This window comes from Arachis ipaensis, chromosome B10 (genome assembly GCF_059453495.1).
Source record: "Arachis ipaensis isolate K30076 ecotype BB chromosome B10, ASM5945349v1, whole genome shotgun sequence".
NCBI lineage: Eukaryota > Viridiplantae > Streptophyta > Magnoliopsida > Fabales > Fabaceae > Arachis > Arachis ipaensis.
Genome location: NC_142435.1, coordinates 143572295 through 143584584, shown reverse-complemented (window position 1 = coordinate 143584584; position 12290 = coordinate 143572295).

Genomic DNA, 12290 nt, shown 5'->3' with positions numbered 1-12290 from the left:
CTATGATATCTATCATTAGTCTTTGGAATTCTGAATCTAAATTTAACTTTTTGGTTTAACTTGTGTAGCCGAATAATTTGGCTAGGGGATTTAAATTATCGGGTAGCCCTTTCTTATCGTGCGGCGAAAGCTCTTGTTGAGATGCATAACTGGAAGGACTTGTTAGAGAATGACCAAGTATGTTGCTTTCTTTTTCCCTTTTGCTCCTTTCTCAAATCTTACCTTACTCACCATTTGATATCTTTTGCTTTCAGCTGCGAATAGAGCAGAGGCAAGGTCGAGTAAGGGAAAATATACTTCCCTCCCACATACAAGTATTCAAACAACTCGGGCAGGTATGCAGGAGATGGAAGACATTCAAAACAAAAGAGAACTCCAGCATGGTAGTGTTCTTAGTTCTTACCACCATCACCTGTATCAATCAGAGAAGTGGTTAATGGAAATACAAAACAATCAAAATAATGCATGCTTTTTTTCTCAAGGTGTGATAGAATCTTATGGCATGGGAGAGGCCTTCACCAATTATCTTATGTTTATGGGGAGTCATGATTTTCTGATCATAGACCTGTGTATAGCATATTCTCAGCAGAAGTTGATCAAAGAAGCTCTAGTGGCCAAAATATTTAAGAAAAATCAGCATTCAGCATTCCAAAACCAGTAAAACCAGCAACTACAAAACACTAAAATCTGCCTACACCATTAAGCATTTAGCACATTATGAAACATTTCAAAACACTAAATTTTCACCCAGCAAAGCCAGCAACTACAAAACAAAGCCATTAGCAAATTTGAACAAAAAAAAAATAGGAGCCATCAGCAACTAGTAAACCAGAGTAACAAACTAACAGAGCCATCAGTAAACTAACAGAGCAATCGAGCCATTGAGCAATTAGAGAATAGTCACACTAAAACAGAGTAACAAACTAACAGAGAAAATGAGCCATCAGTAAAGAAGAAGAAGACCGAAGAAGAAGACCAAAGAACAACAATTTCAGAACTTCAAAGTTCAAACCAAGAAGAAGACCGAATAATCAGTGAAAATGAAAATGAGAAGCTACTAACCTGGATTTCGTGCCGAGAAGCATGCGAAGATGAAGACGACGTGCCACGCTACTGGGTTCCGGACACGGGGGAGAGGATGAAGCAGCGGCGCTGACGACCTGGGGACGGTGGCGGTGCTCTGGACCTGGGAACGGCGGCAGTGATGAAGGGCTAGGGTTTCCCTTGGCTTGAGAGTTCTCCAGGATTAGGACGATTCACGAATAATTGGGGAAGAAGGGGGTTTTGGCTCACGAAGACTTGGGTAGTTGGGCCTGCTTCAGTTTTTTTTAATCAACAAAACGACGTCGCTTTATCCAAACCGGCCGGTTCTCGACCAGTTTGACGGTTTTCCAACAGTTTTTCTTCTAGTGGTTTTAGGGGGAGGACCGGACCGCTTACATCGTCGGTTCCCAGTTAAATTGGTTTGACCGGCCGGTTCGGTCCGATTTTCAGAACCTTGTATTATACTATTATACCATTACCTTGTTTATATCACTTCTGTTTCTTATGCCTTAAGAACATTTCTGCGCTTTTGAAATCCTGTATTTTGAGCTATATCCTTTATCAGGCTTCTAGATTATATTATTCCTTCTATATATCATACGTATAAGCTTTAGAACTGTCGTAATCTCTGGTTAACCTTTACTTTACGACACGAGGTAAAGCTTAGGCTAATTAGGGTGTTACATTAGTGGTATCAGAGCGGTTCGTCCTTGTGAGCCTGAGGGATGGACTGATTGTGCTTTATTGCATACTCTGTATGTCTTTTTCTTTGATGCTATTAGGTTATCCGTTCGATATACGCATAGCATGCTTATTTGTGAGTGCTTGTTTGGGATAAATTGAAGCACTAGACTTTTGATATTGAGACTGATCATCTTGATATCGATTGTTTGGTTTAGACAGGAATCCTACATGGCTACTCGCGGACGAGGTTGAGCACGTTCACGTGAGAATAGGAACGAGCAACCGGCGGACAACCATGCCGAGTTCATGGCGGCGATGGCGAATCTGGCCAATACTATAGAGGCGAATACTGCTGCGATTTTGCAAGCTGTGCATAGGCTAGGTCAACCGGTCGAGAACGGCAACGGAAACGGGAACGGTAATGGAAATGTGAACGGTGAAGGAAATGCTCATGCTAATGCTGAAGGAAACGAAGATAACATGGGAGGTATTCCGATGACTTTGGCAACTTTTCTCAAGGTTCATCCGCCAACATTCCAAGGATCAACTAATCCTACTGAAGCGGACCACGGGTTCCAAGCCATGGAGCGTGCTTTACAGGCGCAACATGTTCCATATAATCAGTATGTGGAGTTTGCCGCTTATCAGCTTGCGGGAGAGGCCCAACCCTGGTGGCAAGCAGAATGTCACTTGCTATAGCTACAGAATGATGAGGTTCCGTGGGATGTGTTTCGAACGGCCTTTTACAAGAAGTACTTCCCTGAGTCTGCAAGGGAAGCGAAGGAGATGGAGCTAATACAGCTGAAGCAAGGTTCCATGTCTGTGGCTGAGTACACCAACAAGTTCGAAGAGCTTTGTAGATTTTCTTGGGTGTGTCAGGGTGACCCGGAGACCTTCGAGAGCTTGAGGTGCATTAAGTACCAAAGGGGTTTGAAGGATAGCATTATGACTGCTGTGGCTGCTATGGAGATCTGTGTCTTCTCCAATCTGGTGAACAAAGCAAGGGTGGTTGAGGAATATGCCAAGGCAGTAGCTACATCCAAAGATACCCATGGAGGGAATACTAATAGGGGACATAACGATTACTTCGGACTAAGGGGACACAATTTCAAGAAAGATGGACAAACTCCTCAGCATTTGCAAGGTCAAGGGAACTTCAGAAGGGACAACAATGCCCAGTTTTACCATATGAAGGGAAGTCGTCTGTGTTTTACTTGTGGGAAACCTGGACACATATCCAAGTATTGTCGCCGTGGGAAAAACCGAGATGAGGGTCAGCAGCAATAGTCAGGCCGTGTGCTTGCTTTGGATGCATGTGATGCGACGGGGTCGGATCCTCTGACGAAAGGTAAGCATGTGCTTTGAGTATTAATTTTACCTAGATCAGAGGGAAGCTTGGTTTTATCTTTTGCAAAGTCGTCGTTAGGATTACAAGAGCTTAGAGTTTTGTTGGAAGTGAACCATGGGAAGGGAGGATTCTAGCGGCAGTAGCTGAAGATTTTAGAATTTTGGTGACGAACGACCAGAGTGTACGTGCCGAAAGGATTACCAGACATGACTAGAAGTCTTGACGGTTTCCGGTATGGGTGATGGGTGCGGTTTAGCACCTGTGACAACGAAAGTACCGGCTAACGCCTTTGCAGTTTTTAACTATGATTTTTGCGGTTTTAAGGTTTAGAATGACTTTCAAATATGATTTGGAGCTTTGGTTTAAATGATTTGGTTTTGGAAACTAGGGTTGGGAATTTTGATCAAATGATACTATTTAAAAAGGAAAGTGAGTTCTATGATTTTGTTAACTTGTGACTTTGGGTTTGTGCTTTCACTTATAGAAAGGGATTCAAATGGAAAGGGTATGATTTAAGGGTTTCAATGAATTTAGGAAAAATCATGCTTTAAAATGATTGATTTACAAACAAATGATTTTTGACTCTTTTGAAAAGGTTTTAACAATGAACTCATTTATATGGAATTTGTTTTAAAGGTTTTGAAAAGTATTACAAAATCGGTAATTGGTTTAAAAGAAAGAATTTTTGGATTCTTAATGACGATAATCAGAGTGACGTAGCGGAAGGCGGGAGAGAACGTCCACACGGTGGGATGATAGTGAACGAGATGCTTTGGCAACTTGTTGAGTTGGTAACATTAGAGGTAGGACACTTCGTGGAAAATATATATATATATATATTACATCACGATATAATCATCTACGAGGGTCCTTAGGTTATATCCCATGTTCCAATACTCAAAACTAGGCCCAAAAGTCTTAAAAAAGGTGTTACAGAAGCTTACAACCTTGTTGGGAAGGTAGAATAGTTGAAAACAAAGCATAATTTGAAAAACAGGGCGTGTGCGTCCACAAAGGGGTGTGCGTATGCACAGGGGTGTGCGTACGCACAGGTACCAAAACACAAAGGGTCTGTGCGCTCGCACAACCTATGCCAGCGTCGCCAACAGACAGTTCTCCCCGACGTGTGCGTCCGCACAAGCCTGTGCGTCTGCACAGGTTGAAATGTTTCCTTAGATATGCGTGCACACAAGCTGTGCTGGCGCTGCCACCAGCACGCACTTCCCTTCCTGTGCGTGCCCACAGCTGTGTGTGCGCCCGCACAGGTCAAAATCCTTGCAAGGTGTGTGTGCGCACAAGGCTGTGCGTCCGCACATATCAGAAAACTCAGAATTCTGTAACTTTGCAAAATTTTCAGATTTTCAACACCAACTTTGAATGATCATATCTTCCTCTACAAAATTTTAAATTTAACAAACTTTATACCGTTTTGAAGGGTTTTCAAAGATCTTTAATTCTAAGTAAACTTCAAAAAATTTTGAAAATCGAGGCAAAAGTTATGATCAATAAAAATTCACCAAAATTCTATTTTTACCCAAAATCACAATTTTCACAATTCCCTTTCAAAACACATAACCAAACCCACCCAAGCCACTCCAAAACTCCAATACTCATCAAATTCAACACTCTATGGCATATTACACCAAACATACCACATTTTTCCTTATCTACAACATCAATGTCAATATATCTCATATATACAACTTCATTAACAATTTTCCAACTATATTACCAATCCTATCAACATCAATATCACATTTATCAACATAATCCACTACTCAACTTCACAAATCATGCATCCTCAACATATCACTATTAATCATCATTATCAACTCAAAATTCATCATTTCATCAATCATCATCATACAATTGCACCCAATAACTCATCAACCATTCAAAATCCAATCCTATCCTATGAGTCACTAGCCTAAGTGTCCATGAATATTATAAAGGTTCAATATATCTCATATATACAACTTCATTAACAATTTTCCAACTATATTACCAATATATCAACATCAATATCACATTTATCAACATAATCCACTACTCAACTTCACAAATCATGCATCCTCAACATATCACTATTAACCATCATTATCAACTCAAAATTCATCATTTCATCAATCATCATCATACAATTACACCCAATAACTCATCAACCATTCAAAATCCAATCCTATCCTATGAGTCACTAAAAACGCTAACGGGTTGAACCGGGCTCAAGTTGGGCCCAAGTCCAACATATATAAAGGTTCATTTAATGAACCCTAGCCTCCATAAACACTCACACTTCAGATGTGAGAGAGGGAGGAGAGGAAGAAGAAAATCCTAACCACCTCCATCTTCCCAAGATTATATCTTGAGTTCTAGAGCTCCGATTTGTGTGCCGTCAGCGGCTACGCGTTCCTTGCGACGAGCTCTACAAAACCCACCCAAGAAACTCTAAAGGTAAGCTCGAAATCCTTCCATTTCTGCTCTCCAAAATTTCGGATTTTGTTAGGGTTTGGGTTAAATGAGTTTTGTGATTTTGGATGTTTATGTTTGCTCTAAGCCTTGCTTAGCCTTGGATCTTGGCCATCAAATCTGTTGGGAGAGATAAGATATATTAAACCCTTGTGAAATTTGATTTATGTTGAGCCATAGGTTGATTTTGTGGTGATTTATATGCATATAGCTTGATTATTATGAGTTTGGAGCTTGTTGGTGCTTGTTGGAACTACTTTGGTGGTTGGATTTCAGTTGAAAGCTCATTTGGTTCATATTGGGAATCGACCAAGGTATGATTTTGGTTTCTTCTATGTAGTATATAATATTCATGGACACTTAGACTAGTGACCCATAGGATAGGATTGGATTTTGAATGGTTGATGAGTTATTGGGTGCAATTGTATGATGATGATTGATGAAATGATGAATTTTGAGTTGATAATGATGATTAATAGTGATATGTTGAGGATGCATGATTTGTGAAGTTGACTAGTGGATAATGTTGATAAATATGATATTGTTGTTGATTTATTGGTAATATAGTTGGAAAATTGTTAATGAAGTTGGATATATGAGATATATTGATATTGATGTTGTAGATAAGAAAAAATGTGGTATGTTTGGTGTAATATGCTATAGAGTGTTGAATTTGATGAGAATTGGAGTTTTGGAGTGGCTTGGGTTGGTTTGGTTATGTGTTTTGAAAGGGAATTGTGAAAATTGTGATTTTGGGTAAAAATGGAATTTTGGTAAATTTTAATTGATCATAACTTTTGCCTCGATTTTCAAAATTTGTTGAAATTTGTTTAGAATTAAAGATCTTTGAAAACCCTTCAAAACGGTATAAAGTTTGTTAAATTTAGAATTTTGTAGAGGAAGATATGATCATTCAAAGTTGGTGTTGAAAATCTGAAAATTTTGCAAAGTTACAGAATTCTGAGTTTTCTGATATGTGCGGATGCACAGCCTTGTGCGCACACACACCTTGCAAGGATTTTGACCTGTGCGGGCGCACACACAGCTGTGGGCACGCACAGGAAGGGAAGTGCGTGCTGGTGGCAGCGCCAGCACAGCTTGTGTGCACGCATATCTAAGGAAACATTTCAACCTGTGCAGACGCACAGGCTTGTGCGGACGCACACGTCGGGGAGAACTGTCTGTTGGCGACGCTGGCATAGGTTGTGCGAGCGCACAAACCCTTTGTGTTTTGGTACCTGTGCGTACGCACACCCCTGTGCATACGCACACCCCTTTGTGGACGCACACGCCCTGTTTTTCAAATTATGCTTTGTTTTCAACTATTCTACCTTCCCAACAAGGTTGTAAGCTTCTGTAACACCTTTTTTAAGACTTTTGGGCCTAGTTTTGAGTATTGGAACATGGGATATAACCTAAGGATCCTCGTAGATGATTATATGATAAATTTGAAAACGGAAGTTTAGGTTTCTGGTGTACTGAGAATGGGTTGGGTGGAGATTAAAGAAGAATTGGTATATGAGATGAGAACTGAGGAACTATGCATTCAGAATGGAAATCATGAATTGAGGATGGTTGAGATGAGTCGATGACTCAAAGAGAAATGATGATATTGATGAATATATTTGAATTGATAACTAAAAGTGATTTGAGATAAGGAATGGTAATGTCTGGTGATGATGTGATGATGAGAAAATGATTGGATTATATCAGAGTGTGCGGAGCCTATACCTTCGGCATGGTAGATACTTCTGCCGCATGATTTGTTGGATGTTGAGAGTGTGCGGGACCTATATCCCCGGCGCAGCAGATTGTTTTACTGTATGATTTGTTGTGGTTGGTCCCTTCTCTGCTGCAGGAAGTGTGCGGGGCCTATATCCCCGGCGTAGTAGACTCCCTATTACATGAGTGTGCAGGGCACTATATCTTTGGCGTAGCAGAAGAGCTGCTGCATGAGTGTGCAAGGCACTATATCCCTGGCGTGGCAGAAAAGGCTACATCCGGGAGGATGTGTCGAGTTGGCAATTACGGACCGACAAGTGATATCACGAGCCAATAGGATAGACATTCATCATATGCATCGCTTATGTGCTTGTTTTCTTTGATTACTTGAGTTTGCCTAAGTGTATAGTATGCTTACTTACTTCTTGAATTACTTGTTATATATTTGAATATTACCTGTGTTTTACTTGCTTGTATTTTCTGTGTTTGTATGGATTTTGAGGAGGTTAGGTAGGCGGTGGCGAGGGGATCGCACGGAGGGTAGGATGGCGAAGGCTGTGGGACAACGGTGAATAGTTTAGTTAGTAATCCCCTAAGATAGATTTCCCTCTATATGCTATTAAGATTTTAAGTCAAGATAAGATTTATGTGTATATGCTTTATGGTTCTAGTATGCTTTAAGATGAAACATTGTGATAGATATGGAGCTTAGGATTGCCTTCGGCGTCCCGGGCTCTTATATCCTACATCACTGGGCACTGTTACCATACTGAGAACCTCCGGTTCTCATACCATATCTTTGTTGTGTTTTTCAGATGCAGGTCGCAACCCACCTCGGTGAGTTGTTTGGGATGGTGACAGAAGCGGAGGATCCTGGATTATTAGTGGAGTCTTTTTGGTTTATCTGTTTATACATCTCTCTTTTGTATTTTGTTTAGCCTAGAGGCATGTATTTGAGAGAACAAAACTTGTATAAACTGTTTTTTTTTTAACTGTTAGTTTTCTATATGGTCTGTATATGGCTAGCCGGCTTAAACTCCACGGGTCGAGGCTAGTTTCTTATGATATTATACTATTATACCATTACCTTGTTTATATCACTTCTGTTTCTTATGCCTTAAGATAGTACGTTTCTGCGCTTTTGAAATCCTGTATTTTGAGCTATATCCTTCATCGGGCTTCTAGATTATATTATTCCTTCTATATAACATACGTATAAGCTTTAGAACTGTCGTAATCTCTGGTTAACCTTTACTTTACGACGCGAGGTAAAGCTTAGGCTAATTAGGGTGTTACAATTTTCAATCCGAAGCTCCGATTGACGAGCCATCAGCGGCCACACATTCGTCTCAAAATTCCCTACAAAATCCATCTAACAATTTGTTAAGAAATTTGAGATTTAATTTCCAGTTCTTCTCCTCTTTAGTTCGTGATTTTGGAGTTTTGATATTGAGAGATTTTGTAATTTTGATGGTTTAGAGGTATTCTAGTGGTGGATAATTGTTGAGTTTTACCTCAACTTCGAGTGGATAAGGTAAAAAATTACTTAACCCTTTATGAATCGTTAATTAGCAAACTCTATGTTAATTATAGTGAATTTGGATTGTATTAGATTAAATTGGGTGTTTTGGAATTAAATTGGTGGATATTGGAAACTTGAAATTGAATCCTGAGAGCTGGAAATTCAATTGGTGAGGAGTGGAGTTTGAGAAACGGTGGATAATTGAGGCATTCTGAGTTTAGGGAAGAATCAGCTAAAGTATGGTTTCGGTTTCAAGTAATTAAAATATGATGTATCGTGAAAACTTAGGTTAGTTGACCGTAAGATAGGATTGGATTGTTGATGTTGTGAAGATTGATATTTGTTGATATTTATGAGGTTTGGTGATTTTGAGGTTGATGATTATTGATATGTATGATTTGGTATTGTATTGGTGGTGTGATATTGATCGATGATGATATATGTTTGGAATGACCATAATTGGAATTATTGCATTTGAATGGGACTTGTTGAATAAAGGTTGAGAAATGGGAGTTTGAATAATGTTTAAATGTTGGAAGGGCTAGAGAGTATTTAGTATAGTATAGAAATGTTTGATATTGATTTTGGAATGGTAAAAATTGGGTTTTGTTTGTGTGTATTGAAACTTAGAGGTTTGGTAAATTTTGGGTAAAAATTAATTTTTGACCAAATTTCGGTAGGTCATAACTTGACTTTCGAGTCCTCAACTTTTATCAAACTTGTTCTCATAAAAAAATTGGGTCCGTGAGGTTTACGCTGTTTGAAGAACGAACGAAAAATATTTTAAAACGAAAAAGTTATGCGCGTTTGAAGTTTGGTGTACGAGAAGTGAAAATAATAACAAGGTTAAAATGGAAAATTTCATAAGATGATATTTTCTAACAACTATAAAACAGATAGCTTACCGTCGTCAAAGGATTAATCGAGCTTTTTCTTGGAATGCATACTTGGCGAAACGAGCTATTTCTATGGGTGACAACCACTTCTTCTCGAAGACCAGCAGGTTTCGAGCTATCCTTAGCTCCAAACCAGGTGTGCCGCTTTATTCTTGTCTCTATTTCTGTGTTCTTCTTAGATATTATTCCACCATTTTCAAATTTCCTCCAAAGCATCTCTCACTGGAAGTTCAGCTACGTCTCTCACTAGAAATTCAGCTGATCTTCATGCACCAACAATTGATTCAGGACATGAGACCAACAAGTGAGTAACTGATTCTTCCGATTGATTATATTTGGGATACATTGAATTCTTTGATTGAGTTTTTGCCAGAACTGCAATTTTATCATGCATGATTTTTCATAGAAAATTTTTATTTTTATTTTTTGAACAAAGGAGCTCAACACAGTATAGTGGAGCATAAAGAGTAAGTAAGACATCCAACAAGCAACTCCTAGCAAAAACACAAATAAAAACTCCTCATATCCTCTCCGGCATTGCCATCAACAACATGAAGAGAGTGCACTCCTCCACTCATCACAGTTAACCATGGACATATTGATGATTCCCTCAACATCTCTACTCTTATTTTGAAAAATTCTCCTGTTTCTTTCCAGCCAAATATTCCAGATAATCGCACAAAAGCTCCTTAACCGCTGCTTCCGGTCCTCCTTCCTGCGTGGCTCTTCTGTCCAACTCAGAAAATGGTCCTTTATAAGTCCCGGAAAAGGTCCTGGGCGGCCAAACACAGAAAATTTTTATTCTTAAGCTCTTACTAAATAAATAATTTAATGTTATTAAATTGTTTTATTTTTTTAAAGATAGGTTATTTTATTCAATTAATGCAATTGAATATAAATGATCCAAACGAGAACAACAACAAGATCAAAATGAAAATTCTTACAAGAGGATATTTTTTAACAATTACAAAACACATGAGTTTATCCATCATCAAAATACAGATACTAATCAAACTGTTTCTTCAAATGCATTCATGGCGAAACAAGCTAATTTCTATGGGTGACAGTCAAACGAGCTACTTCCATAGGTGCAGCTTCTTCTCGAAGACTAGTAAGTTCTGAATTTTCCATAGCTCCAAATCGGGTGTCCCGTTATATTCTTCTTTTTCGTCTGTCTCTTCGAAGTTCTTCACATAGATTATCACATGAGTAATTGATTATTTTGATTGATTATATTTGGGTACATCGGCTTAACACTGTAAATTTTCCATAGAAATTTTTTATTTTTTAGCTGACATCTCAATTACCAAATTAAAGAGTACAAAGGCATTTGTCTATACTGCTCTGGTAATTGCTCTAATGGGAGATAGAAGAGCTTATTAGAACAGCTGATAAGCCAATGAATATGCCGAAAAGATTGAGTACTGCGAGTTCTACTCTCTTGACCTGGTAAGTATGTCTTCTTTGTTCGAGATAGAGTCTAGAATCTAAAGACTAGCTTATGCCAAATTGTGATTAAAAAGTTGAATTGTTTAGTGTTTTCACTATCTGTCTACTATAATTAAGACTGAAACCTAGATAAGTTGTGATTTAGGCTTTCCGACAATAATTTTTTATGGGGTTAAATTGTTTGAGCCAGGAGTCTTGTATGTTTTAACTTGACTTGATTGTCTTCTTATCTTCTAACAAACTCCTCCAATCTTGTGAGGAATTTATTCCAATGTCAGTCTTTAGAAACGTAGAATTTGGCATACTTCAAAGCAAGAGAGTGCAACTTAGTTTACAATCTCTAGTCCTATTTTTTTAAGAGTGTCAAATTAAACACTTTTAAATCAAAGTTCAATTCACCTTGAACTTTTGGTTTGCTGATTATCTCTCAACTAACCTAGTGCATTCTTCTTTCCATTCTCTTTTAACCCCACAAAAGCTGTAGGACAACTTTATGAATTTTATCGATTAAAGTCTAGTAAAACTTAAAACAACTAAGAGTATAAATAGAGACAACAAGAGTTTAAATTATTTCGTAGTTGAAGATTATTTCACTAGTACTGGCGAGAGGTAAAGCACTTTAGGGGTGATGTTACAAGAACAAACATGACTGGAGAGATTATACTCTAAAGATTGGAAGATACAATTCAATTATTGTTAGAAAAAGATGGTGTCATAGCCAAATAAGTTACTATGATAGTTAATTACAAAAATATTGTTAAATGAATTGAAGGAAAAAATAACATTAACTGGTAATTATGATTCTTAAGAAACAAAACAAAGAATTTATCAACATTTTTCAACACATGAAAGTGGTATATAAGGAGGACAAATGATTTCCGATCATGGGAGGAGATTGCTTTAAATAAAGCTAGTAGGTGGACAACTATGGAGTTCATGAATTAAATGATATATGCATTCACAATAAAAGATAAAGATGCTTAGTAATATAAGGCGTTTATGTAACATATACATGTATGTGGTTGGTGAATCATGAAATTGTGATAGTTTGTAATGTTAGGTGGATAGGTGTTACTAAAAAATCGGGAAATATATTGAATGTGCTGAGTTAATCAATATCCATGTAATCTAAATTTTTTTATGGCATTATCAAAGGGGG